The sequence below is a fragment of the Delphinus delphis genome, chromosome 5, assembly GCF_949987515.2.
Source record: "Delphinus delphis chromosome 5, mDelDel1.2, whole genome shotgun sequence".
Lineage (NCBI taxonomy): Eukaryota > Metazoa > Chordata > Mammalia > Artiodactyla > Delphinidae > Delphinus > Delphinus delphis.
This window is the reverse complement of record NC_082687.1, coordinates 71,319,336-71,332,299: the sequence shown is the minus strand read 5'-3', so window position 1 is coordinate 71,332,299 and position 12,964 is coordinate 71,319,336.

Here is a 12,964-nt window from a genome sequence, read left to right as displayed (position 1 = left end):
CTATAGGTTCACATTATATTTTGAAATTGGGAGATGTGATGCCTCCAGCTTTGTTGTTCTTCCTCAAGATTGCTTTTATTCTTTGGGGTCTTTCTGGCTTAATATCACTTATAGGATTTTTTTTTCTAATTCTGTAAAAAATACCATTGGGATTTTGATGGGGATAACATTGAATCTGGAGATTGCTTTGGGTAGTATGGACATTTTAACAATATTAAGTCTTCCAATCCATTAATGTGGGATGTCTTTCCATTTATTTATGTGTTCTTTAATTTCTTTCATCTGTTTTTTGTAGTTTTCAGTGTTTTGTAGTTTTCAGTCTTTCATCTGCTTGATTAAATTTATTCCTAATTACTTTATTCTTTTTGGTACTATTGTGAATGGGATTGTTTTCTTAATTTCCCTATTTGGATAGTTCTTTGTTAGTGTAGAGAAACAAAACTGATTTTTACCTGTTCATTGTATACCCTGAAACTTTACTGAATTCATTTATTAGTCCTAACAGTTTTTTTGTGGAGTCTTTAGAGTTTTCTGCATATAGGATTAGGTCATCTACAAACAGAGATAATTTACTTCTTTCTTTACATTCTGGATGCCCTTTATTTCTTTTTCTTGCCTAATTGCTCTCACTAGGACTTCTAATATTACATTTAAAAGTGGCAAGAGTAGGCATCCTTGCCTTGTTTCTGATCTTAGAAGAAAAGCTTTCAGCTTTTCACCATTTACTATGATGTTAGCTTTGGGCTTACTATATATGGTCTTTGTCATATTGAGGTAAGTAACTTCTATACCTTGTTTGTTGAGAATTTTTATCACAGAGGTGTGTTGAATTTTGTTAAATGCTTTTTCTGTATCTATGATGATAATCATGTGATTTTTGTCCTGTATTCTGTTAATGTGGTATATTATTGTTAATTGATTGGAATATGTTACACCATTCTTTTTTTTTAAACATCTTTATTGGAGTATTATTGCTTTACAATGGTGTGTTAGTTTCTGCTTTATAATGAAGTGAATCAGCTGTACATATACATATATCCCCATATCTCCTCCCTCTTGCATCTCCCTCCCACCCTCCCTATCCCACCCCTCTAGGTGGTCACAAAGCACTGAGCTGTGTTGCACCATTCTTGAATCTCAGGGGTAAATCCCACTTTGTCATAATGTACGATTTCTTAATATGCTGTTGGATTCAGCTTGCTAGTATTTTGTTGAGGATTTTTGCATTTAGTTCATCAGGGGTATTGGCCTGTAGTTTTCTATTTTTCTCTTTTGATTATATGTCTCTAATATTTATTATTTCCCTTCTTCTAATAACTTTGGGTTTGGTTTCTTTTTCTTTTTCTAGCTCTTTGAGGTGTAAAGTTAGGTTGAGCTCTTTTCTTATTTTCTAATGTGGGCATTTATCACTATAAACTTCCTTCTTAGAACTGCTTTTGTTCCATCCTTGTTTGATTTATTTGTTATTCAAGAGAGTGTTGTTTAATTTCAACATATTTGTGAATTTTCCTTCTTCTGTGATTTCTAGTTTCATTCCATTGTGGTCAGAAAAGATATTTGATGTGATTTCAGTCTTCTTAAATTTGTTAAGACATGTTTTGTGACCTAATAAAATACAGGGTATTTTCCATCTCAAACACTGTAGTTTTCATCTCTAAAAGTTCGATGGAAGTTTTTTTTATTGTCCATGTTTCTACTTAATATATTCAATCTTTTCTTTAGCTTCTTGAACACATAGAATATAGTTAAGATAATTTTTTAAGGTCCTTGTCTACTAAGTTTATTATTTGTGTTATTTCTAGTTCTCTTTCAATTGATTGATTTATATGTTTTATTCTAATTGTGGGAACAGGAACTATGTCTGTCTCTATGAGTGGCTCTGACACTGTTTCCTCTGATCTTTTCAGGTGGTTCTCTCAGCCTCAGATAGTTTCCTTAGCTGTGTTTGCTGATCAGTACTCAACTGAATACTCCAGGGGAACACTCTTCAGAACTTTAGAGTTCTCTCTGTGTGCATCTTGCTTCTCTGTGGTACTCTGCCTTGCAAACTCTAGCTACCATGGCTTCCCTGGATTCTCATCTCTCAACACAGAGACACCATGGGTCTCTGCCTGCATCTCCTTTCCCTATGCTACAGTGTGGAAACTTTCTCTAGACATTAACCTGGGACAATTGTAGGGCTCACTTTTTTTGTTTCTCATCACTCAGGGTTACCGGTCCTTCATTGCCTGATGTTTTGGGTCTTGAGAGATGTTGTTTCATTCATTTTCTTCTTTTTTTTTTTTGGCGGTACGTGGGCCTCTCACTGTTGCGGCCTCTCCCGTTGCGGAGCACAGGCTCCGGACGTGCAGGCTCAGCGGCCATGGCTCACAGGCCCAGCCGCTCCGCGACGTGTGGTATCTTCCCGGACCGGGGCATGAACCTGTGTCCCCTGCATCGGCAGGCGGACTCTCAACCACTGCCCCACCAGGGAAGCCCTTTCATTCATATTTTGTACAGCTTTTTAGTTGTTTAAGTCAGAAGGGTGAATCAGATCCCTCTGACTCTATCTCAGCTGGATTTAAAGAATGGCTGGATCCTCGAAACACAATTTAATGAATTCTTATTACCCAAATTCTGTTTAATTCTGAAAAGTAAATTGCTGTGGCCAGTGAAAAAGCAATACATTTTCTTCTGCTGGTTGTTACAACCTATTTGCTTCCTATAAAAGTGACTATTAAACTTTCAGAGACTTCGTTGAAAAATCATTATCAAGAATCACATATTGCATGTCAAGCATAAAACCTGATAGAAAAAAAAATGTTATGTTCATGGAATCAAGTTCAAATTTCTCAGAAAATAAAAATAAAAAGATGTTATTTAGAAGTTTTATACCAATTAAAATTTAATATCTTTCTTAATACTTTATATTTCATTTTTTTGTCTGACTTTTGTAATATGAAGAAATTAATAAAATTTTCCACTAGCCTGATATAGATGCCCTCAAAACTCCTTTAGTTTACTTCAGTGTGCTGTACATATTTGATCTTTCTCTGTGTGTCCCATTACATGAAAATGTTTGTAACCCCTCACATGAAAAGTGAGTCTAAATCTTGAAAGACCCTTTGCTATAAGTAGCTACTGTAGAGGTGGGGATGGGTGTGAGTGAGCTCATGACTGTTGGTAGGGGGCACCCAGAATGTTTGTGTGTGTGCATAAATGTGTGTTTTAGTTTTCCTTGTTCAGAAGGTATGGTAAAAGCAAAAGGAAGGTCAGATTTGATTTAGAAAGGAGATCATTTTATAGTCATCATTGCATTACTAGACATCTTGTAGCATACTGATTGCAAAAATGGCTTCAATCCTCTATCTCTCCTTAGATCCACACTCTATCTATTGTGACTGTGCTTGGCGGTGACTTATTTTACATGATTGTTATAGCAATTGCTTACTGATACACATCTGTTGTAATGCATTGGAGAAAGAATTCAATAATATGCGGATCCTTCCACACTCAAACGTGTTGGCAAAGCTCTCACAGATGTTGGATATATCTGCTGAGCTGGGCTTCTTGACTCCCAAGCAAAGATGTTGCCTTACCTTTTGCATCATGCAGGAGTGAATGTTTGTCAGATCAGGTACATTGGCTCATGACTCTGGTCTCCATGGGCAAGGCAGGCAGTGAAAGCTGCCTTAAAATTTCATAAGCTTTCATTCATAATTTTAGCCAGATATTTGAATATACGATAAAATGAGGCAAAGCATTCCCAGGGCAAAGTGGAAAATGCTCCTATCATCCATTTTTAAAAGGAAATATGATACATAGTCTGAGAAGGCAAATGGGGGATTTAGATTTTTAATGTAAGTGGGGTTTTGAGTCAGTCATTTGGTTGTAAAGAGAGACTGGGAAACTTGACTTGAAGCTACCTTTGCAGAGCAGGCTCTTTGTTTTAAATTAGATTTTAGGTTTATTTAGGGTTGTTTGGGGTTTGATATACTTGGGGGAGGGGTTAAAGTCACCATGCATAAGACTAACCTTAACTAGGGGTCCCCCAACCTCCAAACACTGAGGTAGAATAAGAGAATACTCTTATAGTTAGAATAAAAGGGGTTGGGCAATTGAGTAAATGAGAAATACACAGGGGTCCTCACACTTAGGAATGAGGGGACAACCTCTTGATAATTGTTAAGGGTGAAACAATAGTCTATGTGTAAAAGGTAGAATGCTAGAATGGATGATTACTGACTTAAATGTTTCATTGAAATCAAATTCTCTTAAGATCTGCCTACTATGGTTTATATCTTATCATATCTGCTTTTATTATAGAAAGTTTCATTATGGGCCATATTGTCATCTATCTGCAAGCCATCACAATTAAGTTTCTGCTCCTTTAAATTAAAACAAGAACTTTTGTTTTCAAAACCCACAAAAAGTAAGTAAAATTTAAGAAATTTATGTCAGCTCTGAGATTTTCAGAGGATTTCTTTAGATAAGAATCATAAAAATGCAGATGGTAAGAATATATAATTGGATTTAGGGAATTTCAATTTTAATAACATAGACTAAAGCACTGTCTCTTGTCTATAATTTAATAAGAAAAATTTTCCTGGGATCATAAACTATGAAATTATAGCCTCAGAGGCTTCTCAATGACAACTAACACTAAGATTAAATAAGAGCTTTAGAATTAAACATCACAGCAGCATTTTATTGAAGATTATATCTTTGTAAATAGTAGCTATAAAACTAAATCAATGGATTATGAAATTTTTACCACTAGAAGTTAAGGAGAAGAGTTTATGGCAAGCTAAATCAATAATTTAAGATTGTAGACTAAAGAAATTAGTGGCAATATTTTTTAGCTGATAAAAGTATTTGTACCATATAATGAAATGCTAAATCTTCATACAGAAGTTTTCAAATGGAATGTAAACTTATGTAATAATTAAAGTAAGTCCTAAATAATCTCCATGAGGATAGGGACCTTGTAGGTCTTGTCCACAGCTGTGGACTCAGCACCCAGCCTAGCACCTGGCCCATAGCGAGTGTGTGATGTTCACCGTGTTGTACTAAATATTTCGATTTAAAGTTGGAGCTGCTATGCTACACTTAGACACTAGAGGGCATGATGGAACCTGGTATAGGACAGGCTGTGCTAATTTTCTTATAAACTGTGGTTTTTGTTTTTTCCAGTTGTTCTTTGTGAATAGCAGGTCACTCTGGCTGACCTTCTATAGCATAGCAGTAACATATAGTAAGGACTATTAAAAAGCTGAAATTTACTGAAATTTATATTTACTCCTATATAAAACTTAATAACTACTTTCATTTATAATATTAAGAGATTTACCAGAGAACTGAAAAAGAAAAACACAAAATAGAGTGATGTAAAATTTTAGGATTTTTTTAAAATAGCAACTCTTCCATACAAACTGGAACTCTATCTCAGATCACTGCCATAGAAATCAGGCTTTTATTTGCATAGCATGCTCTTTACATTGCATTTTTGCCCATTTTTGTGAGTAGTGAACTGAAGCAAATTAGTAAAAGAAAATTAACCTTGTTAAAGAAAATGTATTCTTCAGCATATAAAATAGTGATGATAAGCAAGGGGTGGAATTGGAACAGTAGCCCCCAATATTTTATATGTTGGGGAGATGGAGGGAGGTTTATTGAGCATCCTGGACGCTTGGCAGGTGGCTGTGCTGGTTCTATAAAGATCCAAGGCACAGACACTTCCTGACAGTTGTATATTACAATTGTATAGCCATTATAGATCACTCTTACCCTCCTGTTTTCCAGCTCTCTCCCATGGGCTTGCACTGCCCTCATAAAAAAATAAAGAGCCTAATAGATAGCCAAAAAAAAAAAAAAATCACTTGTCTCTAATGAATTCCCTATATATTTATCTTACTTGGCAATGGTCACCATGCCAACGTGGCTAAAATTGATAGGCATTCTTCATCTTCTTATTTGATCTCTGGGAAGCACTTAGTACCATTGGCCTCTCTTCCATCTTAAAATATTGCTCTCTCCTCTTTTCTTTTTACTTTCATGGACTTTCTTTTTCAGTCTGTCAAATGGGCTTCTCTTTCCAAGATTCCCTCTTTGACCCTCTCTGTAATCACACTGTGTCTGGACACTTTTGCTCTGTGACTTCTGTTATATTGTCCCAAACTTATATAACTCTAGCTTAGCTCTCAATCTTGAGCTCAAACCCCTATGAATCTGAGCTCTGGGCTTTCCAGCTAGAAATTCAAATGTGTTCAAAGATATCACCTCACTCCCTACCCCAAACCTGTTTCTCTCGCATTGCTTCGTCCATGAATGACAATACCATCCAGACAATTGTCTAAGCCAGGTGTCTAAGCAATCCTTTAGAGTTCTGCTTCTTTCTCAGCTTCCACAGCTAATTAGATCCTCTGGGAGACACTATTGGTTGTCTCTCCAACATTCCAACCTTCTCTTCACTGTTGTTAGAACCTACCTCCCACTATAGAGGCTGAAAGAGCCAGATTTTGTTCTCTCAACTTTCCTTGCATTGAAGACATGGGCATTTGGCCCACTCTGATTAATGGGATTCTAGGAAAGACTTTCCTCTCTGATTAAAAAACAAAGAGATGCCTGTACAATGGAGGTCTCCCCTTCTTTCCTGTTGTGGGCATTGCTGTTTGAGGATCCAATGCTCAAGGCTGCTGCTTGAGACCATGAAAAAGAGAAAAACTACGTGGAGAAGTCAACCTGGAGTTCTGACGGGCGTGTGGCAACTGTGCCTGACTCCGTTCTTCTTATGTAAGAAAGTGACTCCCAGTTACTTTCGTACTTACACTTGAAATTTTCTGACTTAATGTTGTAAAGATACAGCTTGAAGGCCAATTGATTTTAGCTCCTAAATATCTCTTGAATCTGCTTCCTTCTTTCAGTCCCTTGGTTAACCCCTCTGTTGGGCCTTTTTCATTCGTGCGGGGATTGCTGCAACAACAGCCTGACTGATGTAACTTCTTCCACTCTTGTTTCTTCTTCTCCAGGACCACTTTCCCTCTGATAGCAGAGGGATTTTAATTTCAAACTTCAAGTCAAATCACACCTCTTCCCTTGTTACAAAATTTTCAGTGGTTCCTCTTCAATAGTAGTTAAGTAATCAGGCAGTTGCTAAGCTTCAGCTACTACTTCAGCTGCTAGATCGACTTCCCACATTTCCATAAATGTGGTTGGTAAGGAAACAGTGAGCTTAAGTGGATTGAGATGTTTATCACTCATGAGACATCAGGCAGCAGGAGCTTCCCCTTTGCTCTCCCCTCATGTCACGGGGGCGATGCAGAGTGGATCCTGGTGGACCTTGCAAACATACTGGATGTAGGTCACAGCTGAGCTTAGGAAACCAGTTTTTTTCTTTTTTAGGATTTATTTATTTATTTAATTAATTTATTTTTGGCCTCATCATTGCAGCGCATGGGTCTTAGTTGCAGCGTGTGGGCTCTTCATTGTGGTGCGTGGGCTTCTCTCTCTAGTTGTGGCGTGCGGGCTCCAGGGTGCGTGGGCTCTGTAGTTGTGGCACGTGGGCTCCAGGGCGCGTGGGCTCTGTAGTTGTGGCACGTGGGTTCCAGAGTGCATAGGCTCTGTAGTTTGCAGCACACAGACTCCCTAGTTGAGGCGTGCAAGCTCAGTCGTTGTGGCGCGCCGGCTTAGTTGCCCCGCGGTATGTGAGACCTTGATTCCCTGACCAGGAATTGAACCCACGTCCCCTGCATTATAAGGCAGATTCTTTACCACTAGACCACCAGGGAAGTCCCAGGAAACCAGTTTTATAAGGGGGTTGCAAGCTGCAAGCCAATCTGTCTATTCTTTGCTTCCAAAGGAGACATTACCTTAAGTATCTTGATCAGGAAACAAATCTGTCCTTAAACCTGGAGAGAGACACTCTTTTAATCTCCGAGGATGTTTATTGTATAAACATCCCTGAAAAGATAACCTGAGACATGCAGAAATGCGATGGAGAATTGCTCCCAACAAATAGGAACTAGGTTTGAGAATCAAACAGATCTGGAATTAAGTTCATATGTTTATATCTATTAAATTAGATGGCTTCCAGATTCATTTCTCCAGCCCCAGAGTCTTTTCCTTAGACTCTAGTCCTATATATCCAACTTCCTACTTGACAATGTCTAGTTGGTTTGGACGTCTGATAAGGATCTCAATCATACAATATCCAAGTCTAAGCTCCTGGTATTTACCACCAAACCTCTTCCTCCCAAATATTAATGGCAATTTACCTTTCTCCAGCTTCAAATCTTGCTGTCATTCTTGTCTCCTCTCTTTCCCTTACACCCCCATATTCAATCCATCTGCAAATCCTGTTGGCTCTACTTTCAAATATATTGAGAATCTGACAACTTGCCACTCTTCTACTGTTATCACACTTGTACAAAGCACTACCTCCTGCTGTCTGAATTATTGAAAACATCTTCTAACCAGTCTCCCTGCTTCCTCTTTTCAGATTGTTCTCAGCATAGTAGCCAAAGCGATCCTGTTAAAACATACCCTTCTACGATCAAAACCCCATTTTCCTATCTGGAACAAACACCAAAGACCTGACTATGAACTACAAGGTCCTGTGTGATCTGCCCCCTCCACCATTACATCCAGATCTCATCTTCTGCTCTTCCCTTCTCTCCCTCAGCTCCAGCCACATCAACCCCCATCTCAGGACCTTTCTACTTGCTATTTGTTCTTCCTTACATGCCTTCCCCTTAGATATCTGCTCACCCAACTCCATCACTATTTTTAAGCAATTACTCAAACATTGCCTTCTCTCGTGTATTCTCAGCCTACTTGACAAATACATCTGGATGCCTAACAAGCATGTCAAACTTACCATGTTCAACAAGAGGGCCTTCCTGAACATCTTACTTAAAATTTCAATCTCCACCACCTTCTTTTTCACTTCCGTGTTTCATTTATCTCTATCTGCTAAACTGTGTGTGTGTGTGTGTGTGTGTGTGTGTGTGTATAAAATATACTTAATTTTTATTTTCTTTGTTTTCTGTTTCCCTCCCTAGAGTATAATTTTCTTGACGGTAGGTATTTTTATCTGCTGTCTTCACTACTGTAATCTCAGCATCTGGAACACGCCTCTCACACAGTAGGTGCTCAATAATTATTTGTTAACTGAATGAGTTTTGGCTTTATCCCTTATTTTCCGCAGGCTTTGGAAAAGTTAGTTAAACTAAGCCTTATCTTTCTCATCAGTAAAAAGGGAAAAACAATAGCACTACCTTGTTGGATTATTGTGAGGGTTAAATGGTATAATGTGCATAAAAAATTTAACATGCATAGTGCCTGGCACACAGTAGGCAGTCTGATTCCCTGGGGCTGGAGGTACCTCACCATCCTCCTTCCAGTTTGTATTAGCCATGAATCCTCATAGCATTCTGTGTCTTACATTGTACATTAATTGTTGAAGTTATTGTCTAATCCTTGTTTGTCTGCTTAGCTTGGTGTTTGACTTATAGTAGGAACTGAGGGGAAAAAAAGTAATTTGGTAGGTTACAATTTGCTTTAAATACATTATCTAATTTGATCCTTAGAACTAACCTGCGTGGGGAATAGACTGGTAAAATCATAAGAAAAAACTGAGGTTTAGCGGGATTCACAGCATTGCCAGATCTTATCTGGTGATGATTTTGTTGTTGTTGTTTAGATAAAATGAGTCTCACATTTTCTAAATGGTACTGAAATGAAAGCGTTTTTGAAACAGAAGCAATCCATATACCCATGAACATTATGTGAGTTCTTCAGTTCCCAATTGTGTTGGACCTTCCCAGGCTTAATTTAAACATATTTTTACCATTTTGATGAAATTGTGTTAGAAGTGAGATATCACCTTTATTCTCCTCATTCTCTTGTGCTTCACTTATATACCTATTATTGGTAGATCAAACAAAAAATGCCTAATTTTGTTAAGTAGTTTGTTCTTAAAGAAGAGATCAACTCACAACACAAACAACTCTTGTCTTCTCAAAAATAAAATATAGCTTATTATTATGTGCTATTTGAGGATTTAAAAATATATTTTGCTTCTAAATTATGTCTGAATGACATTAATTAAAATAGCTGTATAATCAGTATTTAAATATTCATTAAGTCTTTGCTAATATCTTTTCTAGTAATTGTTTTGACAAAGTAATTTATAGAAAACATCACTATCTTATCAATTGAAAATTATCATTTTACAAATAAAGATAGTTTGGGAGGACTGATAGCTGATTGCAATTGGAAAGATATTTGACAAGGAGGGAGCAGTTTCTTGGCATCTGGGGAAAGCTGGAATGATTTTTCTTGGTGTATTAGTTTCCTGTTGCTGCTGTAAAAATTACCACGAACTTAATAGCTTCAGGGAGCACACATTTATTATCTTATCATTCTGGGAGTCAGAAGTTTGCAGTGGGCTTCATTGGGCTAAAATTAACGTGTCAGCAGGGCTGCCTTATTTCCTGGCTGTTCCAAGGGAGAATCCACTTCCTTAACTTTTCCAGCTTCTAGAGGTTTCCTGGATTCCTTGGCTCATGGCCCCCTTAATCTCCAAAGCCAGCAAAGTCTTTCTCATGATGCCATCTTTCTGGCTCTGACTCTTCTGCTTCCCTCTTCCACATTTAAGGGACTGTCATGATTAATTACATTGAGCCCAGCTGGATAATCCAGGATAATTTCCTTACTTTAACTTCAGCTGATTAACAACCTTAATTCCATCTGCAACTTTAACTCTCTCTTGCCATGTAATGTAATGTTCACAGGTCCTGGACATTAGGATATGGACATCTTTAGGGGCACATTATTTTGTCTACCATAGTGGGTAACTCAAAGATAGAGGCCTAAAATGGTATAAGATTGTACCATATAATTATGTTTGTTTGTTTAGGTAAGGAGTTAAGGGGTGAATACACACTACAATTTAATACTTGCTCACATCTCCGTTTGCTATTTATTTTAAGAAGTTATCATTTTAGAAAGTTCTGATCATGCTTTGTGATCCAGATTGAACTCATCACTGGCAATTACCTTCTTTAACAGTACTTATTTTTCTGCTGGCTTGCCACTTTTATGTTTTTTAGCAAATGATTTTGCAGTTATCAATAATATATGCCAATTGAATATGAACTGTCCCATACTTGATGTCCCTTTCTTGTTACCTTCTGGCAGGTAGTGAACAATGTTATTCGTTTTACTAATTTTAGCTCATATAGATTTCTACCCACCACCAGGGGAAAGGGTTTGCATTAGAAATAGCAAGAGATGCAAAAACAAATAAACAGTAGTTTTCAAACACTTAAAGCATTTACAGAACTTTTTCTTCAAATTATATATTCTGTGGAAGTCTGTAGACCATTATTTGAAGCACATAAAAACCGAACTGTGTTGTTGACAGAGAGAAACCTCTAACCTCACTCCTCACTTTCTTGGCAATTCCATCTTGAAAAAGAGTAAATTCATGTGTCCTCAGGAAAGGTACTAGGAAGTTAAGGATGAAACAAATAAAAACTTCTATTTTTTATTAAAAATGTTTTCCCCAGCTTTATGGAGATGTAATTGACATATAGCATTGTGTAGGCTTAGAGTGTACAATGTAATGATTAGATACGTGTATATATTGCAAAATGATGCCACAATAAGGTTTGTTAACACATCTGTCCCCACACACAGATAAAATTTGGGTGTGTGTGGGGAGAACTTTTAAAATCTACTCTCAGTAATTTTCAAATATACAATAGAGGATTGTTAACTATAGTCACCATGCTGTACATTGCATCCCCAGAACTTATTCATGTTATAACTGGAAGTTTGTACCCTTTGACCACCTTCACCTTTTCCCCCCATCTCCCACCCCCTGTCCCTGGCAACAAATAAAAATTTTAGTAGAAGGCAGAGTGTCCAGGGTAGACAAAGAGTGAGGTACAATGTGGACTGGAAGTCCAGGAAACAGAAAAATCATAATAAGCTGCTGGAATCTGTGGTACTGAAGTCATGACTTAAAGTTCAAATAAGATTTTGGACGAGCCGAGACTCAAAGGCAGCAGCACAGCAGAGAGTAAAGAGGTGAGTGAGGGTAAAGAAACCAAAGAAGACAGGCCATGTTTGTGGATAGCACATAGTTCATCTGGACACCAGCACTGGCTGAATTTAAGAGAAGACTGAGAATCGGAGTCAAGACATGACATGGGGCAGGCTGGAGAAAAGCCTTAAATAGCAGAGTGAAAAAACTGAGTTTATTTGCTCACGGGAAACTTGCACTAAACACTGGAGTCAGGAATTAGAAGCAGGTTGGATTAAAAAAGTGAAGCTCATTTATAAAAAGCCATTGATAGTATGACAGTCTCCTTTGAACTAAGCAAAGAATGCATGTTGGTGAGCCATGACGACTACTTTGACTTTCTATCATGCTGTGTAGTGTGTCCTAGCTTGTGACAATGAATGTGCTCAGTCATATCTACTGATCCCAAAGATTTTCTTTCTTACAACCCAGTCTGCTATTTTCTGTAATAGCACACTTGAAATTTTCCTATCCCTAGAAGGGCATTTAACTTAATTGAAACATAGAGTTCAGTGAATATAAAGCCTATTTTTTGATATGTTGCATCCTTTCATTGTGGTGAATTCCCACAGGAAGATCGATTTGGCAGATGTGAGCAGGACTTTATAGGACTTTAGACCTCAAAGGAAACCACAGCTTATTTTCATACATGCTGTCAGTGTTGGTTATAAAAGTTCAGTAGATTCCACTGTCATATCGTACAATGTATAGTTTTTCAGTAACAACTTTTTCTTTTAATTGAGTCTTAAGCTGAGTATTTCTACCACATTCTTTCAGTTGCTATTGCTATGTTATTTGTGTAGATTTCTGGTTCACACCACTGGGAAAAACATGCATGGAAACTTTTATTCACTTTCTGGGGAAAACCCACCAGTGAGGGGCCCTTTTGGCCCTATC